Source organism: Chaetodon trifascialis, chromosome 18 (assembly GCF_039877785.1).
Source record: "Chaetodon trifascialis isolate fChaTrf1 chromosome 18, fChaTrf1.hap1, whole genome shotgun sequence".
Taxonomy (NCBI): domain Eukaryota; kingdom Metazoa; phylum Chordata; class Actinopteri; order Chaetodontiformes; family Chaetodontidae; genus Chaetodon; species Chaetodon trifascialis.
In genome coordinates this window covers 6,216,131-6,227,500 of record NC_092073.1, presented here as the reverse complement: position 1 = coordinate 6,227,500, position 11,370 = coordinate 6,216,131, and the positions used below count along the sequence as shown (strand labels likewise).

Sequence of the window (11,370 nt, the reverse complement as noted above, 5' to 3'; positions counted from 1 at the left end):
GAACTACTAGTTTTGTGTTGCTGATTACTGAACACACAGCAGTGATTGACCACCCTTTTTCCATCTAGCTGGAAATGGAAATGATTGACGGGGAGAGAAGAGAGCTAATGCACTTTCTGTGTGTTCATGCATGATTGTTTGTGTGTATGAATTGGAAGCAATAACTTCATTTCAGTGCAGCGTGTACATCTTTCGAGACAGTGAAAGGACGCACAGTATGAGCTGCGCAGAGCAGGCAGTGGAGCCCAACACTGCTCTTCCACTTTTGTGTTTTAGCTAACTTATCAACTCGTGGTTACGTCACATGACAAGACGCATTGCAATAGCCAGGAACAAACACTCGGCTAAAAAGCCATCCGCCTACGTGCATAAAGCGCCTAACAGAAGATATGTGTCATACCGCGACAAAATGTGCATCTTAGACACTTCAACAGCACTGCCCTCTCAACGGTACCCTCAATTCACTCCAACTTTCTTTTTTTTTTTCTTTTAGGGAATATTCATGAGCAAACACACACACACACACACACACACACACACACACACACACACACACACACACACACACACACAATCTTGCAATGTTCTCTTCCTCCTTATTTGGGCAATTCATCAGAATAATATGCGAGCAGACATGACATGAATTACGTGTGGTGAGTGTTCTTCTCGTCTGCGGTAAAGGATGCCCAGTTTTCTCTCAGGCCATGGAATGTGAATATGAATTTGAATGAATCATGGCTTTCCAGTGTCTTTCGAGATGTGTGTGTGTTTGCTCGTGTACACACTTACATGCGCACACCGCATATACTGTATGTATGAGAGTTGGACAGTGTGTGTGTGTGTGTGTGTGTGTGTGTGTGTGTGTGTGTGTGTGTGTGTGTGTGTGTGTGTGTGTGTGTGTGTTTGTTTGTTTGTGTGTTTGAGACATTGCTTGGAGGTTGGATGGTGGTTTGTAATTCGGTGAACTCCCAGAGAAGTAAAAGGCAGCTCACTGCCTTCCCTCTTCGACCTCTTCTTCTTCTCTGGTTTAATGTATTCAGCGTTCTTGACACATTATGAAATATTTAATATTTCATTGACACTTGCTCCAAAAGTGCCTCAGCTGATGCATGTTTCCAACAAAGTGTTGTTCAGAACAGCGGAATCTGTCAGAGAGCTGCTTTCTGAACATGTTTCGTGTCCATGCATTTCAAACCATCAGGACTCTGCTCTGCCTCCCTCCAGTGATTGGCCAGGTGCGTTGGTTTCCAGTGTGGATTCTGCTCTATATTCTTCTCTGAACTTCTAACACAGTGTTGATTGCTCAACTGCTCACCATGAATACCCTCAAGGAAGTACTCTGCATTTGTAACACTCTCTACCTTTTTCAATTTAAAGTTGCACAGCTGGTGTCCAGCACACAGCAGGAAGGGCGAAACAGTGAAGTCAGCATTTAATTCCACTCTTGCTGTCATGTTGTTGTTTATGCTGGCTGAATAACTTTATTGGTAATGAGTGTTTTTGGTCATTTTATTGCATTCCTGCATTGTCCACCAGCATTAGTGTTCATACCAGAGACAAAAAGAATATATCTAAAACAAGTTGCTATTGTTCCTCATACAAAAAACATGTTTGAACTGCTCAGAATTTGAGGTTTAAGCATTGGCTTAGTCTCTGCTTCATACATCTGTAATTGGTTGTGTAAATGATGATCATGGGTTCAGCTCTATACTGGAACATTTTCTATACTGCTCCTCCTGTAGGTCCACAGCCCTCTCTGCTCTCTGTACTGCAGTCTCTTCCTTCTCCTCTCCCTGCCTGTCTGCAGGAAATGTACAAGGAAATATGACAATGTGTTCACATAGAAATATATTTATATGCTGTGCACGCCTCTGATTGTGTGTATGCATGTAAGTGTGAGTTTATCAAGGTATTAAGTCTCAATTGGTCCATTGGAGTCTTAACGTTATCCATTGTGTGTGTGAGAGAGAGAGGAGGGGGAGTAACAAGTGATTTACTGTATGTGAATGTCCACAAACAAATACTGTACCTCATGTCATACTGCAGGTCTTAGTCGAATACACAGAAAACAGTTTATGTCTCTCATATGGAACACACACACACACACACACACACACACACACACACACACACACACACACACACACACACACACACACACACACAAGACTGGCAAACTGAATATAAAATGGAAAATGCGGATTGTGCTTGTGTGTACATTTTTAGGTGTGTTTTTCTGCATACATGCCTGGGTGCCTTGACTTTACATGGCATTCAAGATGAGTTTGTGAATGTGCGTGCATTTTCATACATATGTGTGTGTCTCAGGCTGCTTGCCTGAAAGGATTTTGATGCAGATTTTCAGAGCTCACCATGCCCCTCTCTTTATGTTTAACACGTCATGTGTTAAACCTCCGTTTGACGCCTCTAGTTGAAATTTTAGACAAATGAGAGAAAAATCTCTCTCCTGTGCTTCTGTGAAAAGGGACTGCAGTGATGCTGCATTTCGACCTGGTGCCACCTCTCTCATTACACCTGGTCAGAAAAGTCAATGGCCTGTGGATGTTGTGATGAGGCCACATAACAGGTTCCTGACAAATTACAGGAAGATCCGTAAGAAAGGGAGCAGCAGAATGTGTGGAGATGCTTTTGCCTGGGTCACTCTTAACAACTCTGGATGGCTTTGGAGTGATCTGAGTGATGTGCTGCACGATGTTCTCCACCACTATCATCAAAATGCCAAATAAATTAGACACAAAGTTTTAATTTTTTCTTTAATTTGCATATGAATATCCACTCTGTACTGGAGCTCAACCTTGGGGAAGTAACAGTACACGAAAGATGAATCTTGAAGTGCTGTGCCAGCAGCAACACTATTTGCCTCTGCTCCTCAGAGATAATTAGAAAAATTTTACAAAAGAACAAGAACAGGTTCAGTCAAAAAATAATAACTCCAGGTGCGCCTGCAATCAGCAATAAACTTTATTTTAATTTTTTCTATTTATAGGAGTAACTTATCGCATAGAGTCTTAACTCAGATGCATGGGTTGGGTTATGAAGCCATGGTGTTGTTTTAACCATGATGGCCATAAGCTGAAAGTGTACAACTGTCTGAAGGACACATGTGCCCTTCACATACCTCCTTCAGCACACAAGGACATTGGGGGGGGTTGTTTGCTCATTTTTCCATGATGGATGATTTCATGCAGGTGCAACACACTTCGTCCATCAACCTAATGTGTGGTACTGATACTGACGTGACCCGAGGAGGTTGCTTACAAGGTGGCAGCCATGTAGACACCATATTAATAATGACTGTTTAAGCTTGGCCTGGTGTCAGAGTGAGCCGTGTTGTGTATTCTGGACGCCGTTTGAATTTTTATTCTTTACAACCCTGATTGCAGCAAAGTTAGGACGCTGTGTGAAACATAAAGAAAACAGAATGATCCTGTGCTAATCATTTTTGACATATACTCAATGAAAGACAGTGTATTTAATTTCTCACCTCATCAACTTCATTGATTTTTGTAAATATTCAGAATTTGATGCAGGAAGACATTTCAAGTTGGACAGGAGCAACTAAAGACTGGGAGAGATGTGGAATGCTTCAAAAAATTGTGTTCCTCCATGTTTTTACACTTTCTTTTAGAACATTCTTTTTCTCTTATTCTCATCCTGTTTCTTCTTTATTGTATATGTTTTATGTTTATGTGTTCAATAAGTTTAACCTGCTGCTGCAACAAAAGAATTTCCCAATTTGGGATCAATAAAGTAAAAGTCTAAGTCTAAAAACACCTGTTTGGAACATTCCACAGGTAAACAGGCTCATTGGTAACAGGTGATAGTATCATGATTGGGTATGAAAGGGGCATCCTCCAAAGGCTCAGTCATTCACAAGGATGGAGCGAGGTTCACCACTTTGTGAACACATTACTGTATAAAAGGAAATAACTACATGAGCTCAGGAATACAGTTTGTTTTCAAATGATCGCATTTTGCTTTCGTTTCCGTTTTACACAGCGTCCGTACTGTTTTGCAGTCAGGGTTGCAATGTACTTGCACTTTTGCTTGTGTAAAGTAAAAATGGTTTTGATACCACCGCGATGAAAACGGATGCAGCAGCTTGGACAACCTGAAGAATTACAGACTGTAACATTTCATTGAGACACATTCAAAAACATACAGTTACCACCAAGCTATAGGAGAGCATACTGATGAGGCCTCCTCCCTGTGATGTGTTTCACAGCCTCCCAACCCCATGGTAGGTGCTGCAGGCCATTTGGGGGAAAACAGATCATTTCTCTGCAAGCTGATCAACAAATGATCAACTCCTCCTCCTCCCTGGTTTTCCATGGAGGCAGGTCAAGTCCATTTAGTTTGCAGTGTCTCCCTGTTGTGTTCCTTTGCACTGTTGGTTTCATAATATAACATCAAAGACAGGTAGAAGTAACTATTATTGTTCCATGGGCTTGAACTTGAAGAGCATTTAACTGGAACGGCTCCAGGACAAACTTTAAAAACCTGACTAATAGACCTCTAGACTCTTACTGATCCCAAACCGGTAACCAGTAATCACACACAGCACATCCACATGTAGCTAAAAGTTTTCTGCAGATTTCTACACATTTCGCTTTTTGGACACATTTGTCATGTTCTAAAACATTCTATTCAGTGTAATAGTGAGTGGGGGTCACAGTGAGCAGGAGGTTTGCACTGTTGTCTTTGTCCATAACAATAGATTTCACTCAATAGAGAGCAGAGGTGAGGGTGAATTACTTGAATCTTATTCCCACGTTCACTCACTCCACTACCAGACTTTATAGTGCTGTTAATGTTAAAGAAGTTTTTCATTGACATTGTTACCCTTGCAGAATACTGGACTGAATCCAAATACATTCATCTTCCATCCATGTTTCACAATAAATCTACACCTCACATCCACAGTGTGTGAGTGGAATGCGGCCCGTTGTCTTTCAAAGTTACTTTTTTCAAGTTTGTTCTTGTTTGTTCTGATCTGACACCCATCAGGCTGTTCTGGCCTCAGTAGGACCTTTTACAATCTTGACCAACGTCTCTACCGCAGCCTGTCTCTGTCTGAAAGAGCACATTCATGCTGTAAAGAGGGGATGATGAGGACTTGCAGACTTGATGGCCATTACATCCCCATGAGGGATTTCATGAAGGCTTTTAATGCAGCAGTCGAGGATGATAAAGTTTTTTTTTTAATTTGATGTCTGACAACACCCATAATCCAAGATTACTTTTACTACTCGATAGAATTTTAAATGCACCTAAACCACTCGTGACAGAAATGTGGAAAAATGATTCCTGTCGTTTGTCACAAAGAAAATTGAAAACATAAAAGATGAAATGATTTCCAGTCAGTAATTAGACTCATCTGAACGTACATCCTCTGAGCACTCATGGAGATCTCACCTGAAATCCTTGCTTTCTGGATACCACCCCAACAGCCTGTAGAAGGATGTCATAATTACTCTTATATATTATCCATTATCATCAATCTCCTGGTGCCTCCCTGACGTCCACCCAGTGCATGCTGGGAGAAGCTTCAACAATTTTTAACAATGTCCCTGTTTCATTAGTCATTTTAACAAGCCTTCATCAACCTCTACTTGCTATTCCCTGAGGGGAATCCATCTTAAGTGCTGTTCCATTAGTCTGATAACTCAAGTGATGCCTCTGAGGTTGACCTTTCGAGGGAGCAGGTTCACAACGACCGCGCTTAGACATCAGGAAGACGCTGGCCAGGGACGCATTTACATTTGCTGTCATTTACTGAGCATGACCCATCATGTTAGAACAAGCAATTTAGAGAGTTTATACTCCCACTCTGCTCCGCAAGTGGCCACTCGCTCAGTGCATCACCAAGTACCAGAGAGAAGAGGAGAGTATGTTAAATGACAAAATGAATTGTCAGTACAAATTCCCATAAGTGCCAGCTGCTGGCCGAACAGCAGACAACTCATTTCAGTTCAGCTGGCTACTTTATCATACTCTTTGATTCTGATTTGATTAACAAGTACACTTTATGACTCCTGCCTCTGCTTTAAAACTGCATTAGTCCTGCCCCTACAGTATGAATTTGTGTGTGCGCGCTCAGTCGAGAGGGTGTGTCCTGCCGAGTGGAGAGCACAGAGTCAGATGTTAGCAAAATAATTGCTAACAAAACACATTCAGAAGTGCACTGATTGCACAGACAGGAGACATCCTCATTGGACTGGCTGCTTATAAACACCTGAACACCTCGGCGGAAGAAACGTATCGATTGCACAGCATTAAAAAGTCCACTGCATTTTCCATATACACCACAGACGTTTATGATCTTAATGAAGGAACAAATTCATAAATGACCTTTATTTACATTGTGCTCTTTAGAACGGAGCCATCTCCAAGACTCATCGCAAGCACACACTAAATGGCCTCTCCTGTGAGGAAGGTGCCTCAGCCTCACGCTGTTACAGTCTCAAACGTGCCATTGACAAATTATCCAAACTAATGTCAGACAATAATTTGATTTAAAATCAATATGTAGGCTAAATAAGAGATGGGATTAAAATCTTGTTCACTCATAAGATAATCTTGTTTACTTTTGTTGAATAAACTAATTTATTTAACTTTCTAGTGAAGCAATACATTAACCTTAATTGCAGCATGTCTCCATTAACCTTTCAGTGAAAAAAAAAAGGTCTAATGATTGTTAATTACAGATGTTCTGATTAGCCAGGAAGAGGCATGGTTCTAAATATTAATAGCTCTTTACAGACTGTGTGGGCTAAAATACACAAGAAGCCTGATCCCCTTTACAATAATTCACTGTATGTTTGCAATCATGTAAATATGCTTTTGAAATATGCAATAAAACAGATCAGTCTATATCAGTGGTTCCCAACCTTTTTTCCTTGAAGCCCACCTGCCAGTGTCCAAGACAAGCCAGGTCCCCCAACCACAACTCCTACCTGCATACATGCACTAAAAGAATAAAGTGATTAATTACAAACTTTTATTTGCAACAATAAACAGCAGTTATTGGTTTTTGTTCTTATTCTCCTTGTTTTACACTGTTTATGGACAAATTTCATTCTTTTTATGTCATCAGGTATATCACACACACACACACACACACACACACACACAGAGACACACACACACACACACACACACACACACAGTTTAATTTTTGACAACCAAATAGAATAGGTCTACAACAGAAAGATAATGGCTCATTGTTAAGATATACTGTATCAGTATCTATTGAATTACCCAGGTCTAGCTTAGCCTAGCCCGCTAGCTGACCTGAAGGTTGCTTATGCAAGCTCAAAGGTCAGAGGTAATAAATAGCTTAATGAATTTGAATGTGGACCAAAAATATGATTTATTTTGAATTATACAGAGTTTTGATTATCCAATTGGGTGTGTTGTTGTGATTTTATAGATTTAATGTGCACAAATATAATTTTGGTAACCTCACAACCTCAGCGCAGACAAAATTGTGCACACCCCCCGTGACCTCTGGCGCCCCCCAGTGGGGGGCGCGGACCCCAGGTTGAGAACATGGTCTATAAGATGGAATAATGGTATGAGAATGTGCAGAGGCCACCGAATTTGGGCTTTTACAGCCTGGAGAAAACTTTTCTCCAAGAGGGCCTGTCTGTGGGTGCCCCCGAGCTGTCTACTTTTCCACTTTGGCTGCCTGCTTCATATCCTCGTGGAAAGCCCTGTGTGGAGAAAACAAATGAGCAGATAGGCAAGAAGACAAAGACAGAGTGGGCCATGCTGTAACGTGTTCAGCTCTGCCAGTCCTCACAGTGATGCAGCCACATGCTGTGTTGTGATTTCCCGGCCAGGGAGGGGAGCTGCTGGCTCCCAGATAGAAACAAGCGCAGCACAGCTCTGTGTTACATCTAAGAGCATCACGCAGTGCTTCATTTGGAAACCACAGCCATTCATCAATGCCTCCATTGATTTGTTGCTCAACACTAACAAACATCTTGCCCAGGGCAGGACTTGTCTGTGTGTTGCCATGATAGTCTGGGGAAAGAGCAGAAAGTGTGTGTGTGTGTGTGTGTGTGTGTGTGTGTGTGTGTGTGTGTGTGTGTGTGTGTGTGTGTGTGTGTGTGTGTGTGTGTGTGTGTGTGTGTGTGTGTGTGTGTGTGTGTGTGTGTGTGTGTGCTCATGTGTCTGTCAGTTTGTATACAAATATCTTCACCATAATGAACCTGCAACTAAGAAAGGATGGAAGAGTGTTTGAACACACACAGATGATTATACAGAATGAGAAAGAGGAGGATTTTTTTCCATGCGTCTGCTGACTGTGATGGCAATATGTGTTTGATGAGGGGCTTAACTGTAAGCGCTTTACTTCTTAACCCTCAACCTCTTTCTTTCTCTTTGGCTTTCTTGCTGAGTCAAGTTTCCATCGATGTATCTTCTTGTATCTCTATACCATATTCATTGTCTGTCATCTGTACTGTCAGCGCTCATGTCCGCTGGCCCCTGTTTCCTCACCCTCCACCTCTCATCTGTCTTCACTCCCCATTTCTTTCACCTCTCCATTGTGCTCTCTCACTCTTTCGTCTCACTCTCCACCAGCTTCTCTCTCTCTCCTCCTCTCCAGGCTTAAATTTAGATTGGAGTTTCTCTCCACTGTATCCAGGCAACCTATCCCCCATATGTAAAGAACCAGCTGTGCTCAAGTCCTCCTCTAATTTTCTTCCTTACCCTGTCTCCTCTCCTCTCCTCTCCTCCTCTATTCTCCTTTGTGTCCATGCACCATGGTCAGGAATGTGGAGTTGTGTCATGTGGTGTGTCTAAGTTTATGTGTGGCGTGTGTGTTTCAGGGGGCTCTGGCCCAGAAAACCAAGAGCATTATTTACCCCCGGAGGCACAAGCAGTGCTGACAGAGAGGGCAGGCAGAGAAAGCACTGCAGCCAGCCTTGTGCAGGCCTAGTAGCCGAACATGGAGATCACCACAACACCAGTAACTTCATTATCCACACGGCAAACCAGAGAACCAGTTTTCCAGTCATCCAGTAAACAGTAACCAGTCAAATTGCTGGTTAGTAATTAGCCCAGGCTGCCAAAGACCAATCAGAATGTACAGCTGTGAGGCAAATGGTTTTGTTTGTAGAGAGTGAAGTCTTGTATAGTTTAAAACTTTCATACAGTTTCCCACTCAGCCCGACTCCCAGCTAATCATTAATTAGGGATTGAGAGTTTTAGAAAAGTGTGTACTTTTGTGTGTGTGTGTGTGTGTGTGTGTGTGTGTGTGTGTGTGTGTGTGTGTGTGTGTGTGTGTGTGTGTGTGTGTGTGTGTGCATACACACACCCAGAGTGGAGGATAAAATGCCTGTTCAACAGCCCTCTCGTGTGTAGCCGTGCTAGGAAAGGTGCAGGTCCTAAAAGAAGCAGTAGCAGCTCATCAAGTCCACAATCAATTTAATTTATCACAAAGCCAGCTGGGTCCTAATTATGAGGCTGCTGTCACACACAAACACACAGACACATGTTCAGATGCTCAATACAGCATCGTAGCACACACTTCATTAATGCAAAGCACAGAGATGTTCATATACAGTAGGTCATTCAAACAAACATACAAAACAATACAAACACTACGTTTGAGCAGCAGTAGAAATGATTCTTCCATCCAGCTGAGCACCAACAGCTAAGGAGGGTCTGAGTATGTGCTGGGAGCCGTTGATTGGTGAACCCGTCTAACATGAGATGAATCACACTTTGGAGTTGATCCCCTAAGATAATTTCTGCAGGTTAGAAATACCCAGTTCTTGACAAAAAAAATTTTGATGGTCACCACTTTTTGTCCATTTCTGAGGACACAGCACAGAAGATGCCAACAGAAACACCAACCAGATGATGACAAATGAGTTAAGCTGTCTGATTGGCCGAACTTATTGTGAGTAGTATACAGCCTAGACAGAACACCAGCTAACCCTATCCCTTTATCATGAAAGGACACTCCCAGGCATTTCTTCCTCCCGGGTGGTTTACTAACCCACAACAAACTCTGCCAATCACATGCTTCAGAGTGTCAGTTGGTTGGAGGTCAGACCTGTCAATCCAAATGAGGAGGAATTTGTTTGCAGCCTGAGAGGGTCTGCCTGGGTGGCACAACACTGACAAACAAATCTCCCTGAGCCTATTTTCGGATACTAGCAGTGCATAATGAGCTTGGTAGCCTGTAGGTGCCTGTGCCAAGCAGCGGCTAACTGTTCTGTGACCTTTACCAGCATTGTGTGTGTGTGTGTGTGTGTGTGTGTGTGTGTGTGTGTGTGTGTGTGTGTGTGTGTGTGTGTGTGTGTGTGTGTGTGTGTGTGTGTGTGTGTGTGTGTGTGTGAGAGAGAGAGAGTGAGAGAGAGAGAGAGAAAGAGAGAGAGAGAGAGAGAGAGAGAGAGAGAGAGAGAGTCAGCTAAAGTACACAGCACACATGCCCTCTCACCTGTCACCATGGTTGCAGTGCGTGCATGCACTTGCATGCATGCATGTACATTACACACATGCATACACGAATGGACAGAGGGCAGTATGGGTAACTGTCACAGTGATTTCTAGTGGTTGAGAAATTCCCTGGCAGCAACATCCCGCTCCACCACACATGCACACATGCACGGGACACAGCACCTGACCACACCAACACCAGCATCTACCACAAGTCTTGTGAGAGTTTCTGCATTCCAGCGTTGCTCTCGCATATTGTCTGTTGTTGTATCAGGTGGCGTCTGTGTTTCCTGCTCTCAGTCTGTGCCATCGGAGGCGATACTGTACAGCCTGGTTGTCAAGGCAAAGCCACTGAGCTGGGAATAATGCATTAATACTGGCTGCCTTTTCTGCCCCAATAAACAGCCCAGTCTGGCAGTGGGCAAGACCCTCTTATTCTCCCTCCAACTCTGGATCTGTCACTGCCTGTACGCATGCCTACAGTATTATTCAGATGATATATTGGGGATACAAGCAAGTTGATACTATACACAGCTAAATTTTGTTGTCTATGGTTATCTCAGTGTATCTGTGATCTCACTGTATGCACAGTACGTGTCACATACTGTACAGAAGCGATGGCCACAATTACATGAACACCTGCGCAGTATGAGCTAATACAGTCCAGCAGTTTTCTTGTTAACACTGTCAAAGGCTTTGTTTCAGCTCCACGATCATGTTCAATCCCACACTTTGTAGCATTGTTGCACTGGATTATGTAATATTGTAAGGTGTGCCCACTATTTTTTCCTGCCCATGTAAGTGGGGTGGACAAAATAAAATGATCAATACCATCACTTATAACACAGCTAAACTGCCTGTGTAGGCATATCACATGCCATTAATTTCTCCTTC

General features: G+C 42.8%; 1 protein-coding gene across 2 annotated transcripts in view; it reads left to right on the top strand.

Annotated features, from left to right (window-relative positions):
* Positions 1–11,370, top strand: part of kcnh2b (potassium voltage-gated channel, subfamily H (eag-related), member 2b) — a 231,543-nt gene that overhangs the window by 177,463 nt on the left and 42,710 nt on the right. The window lies entirely within an intron of this gene.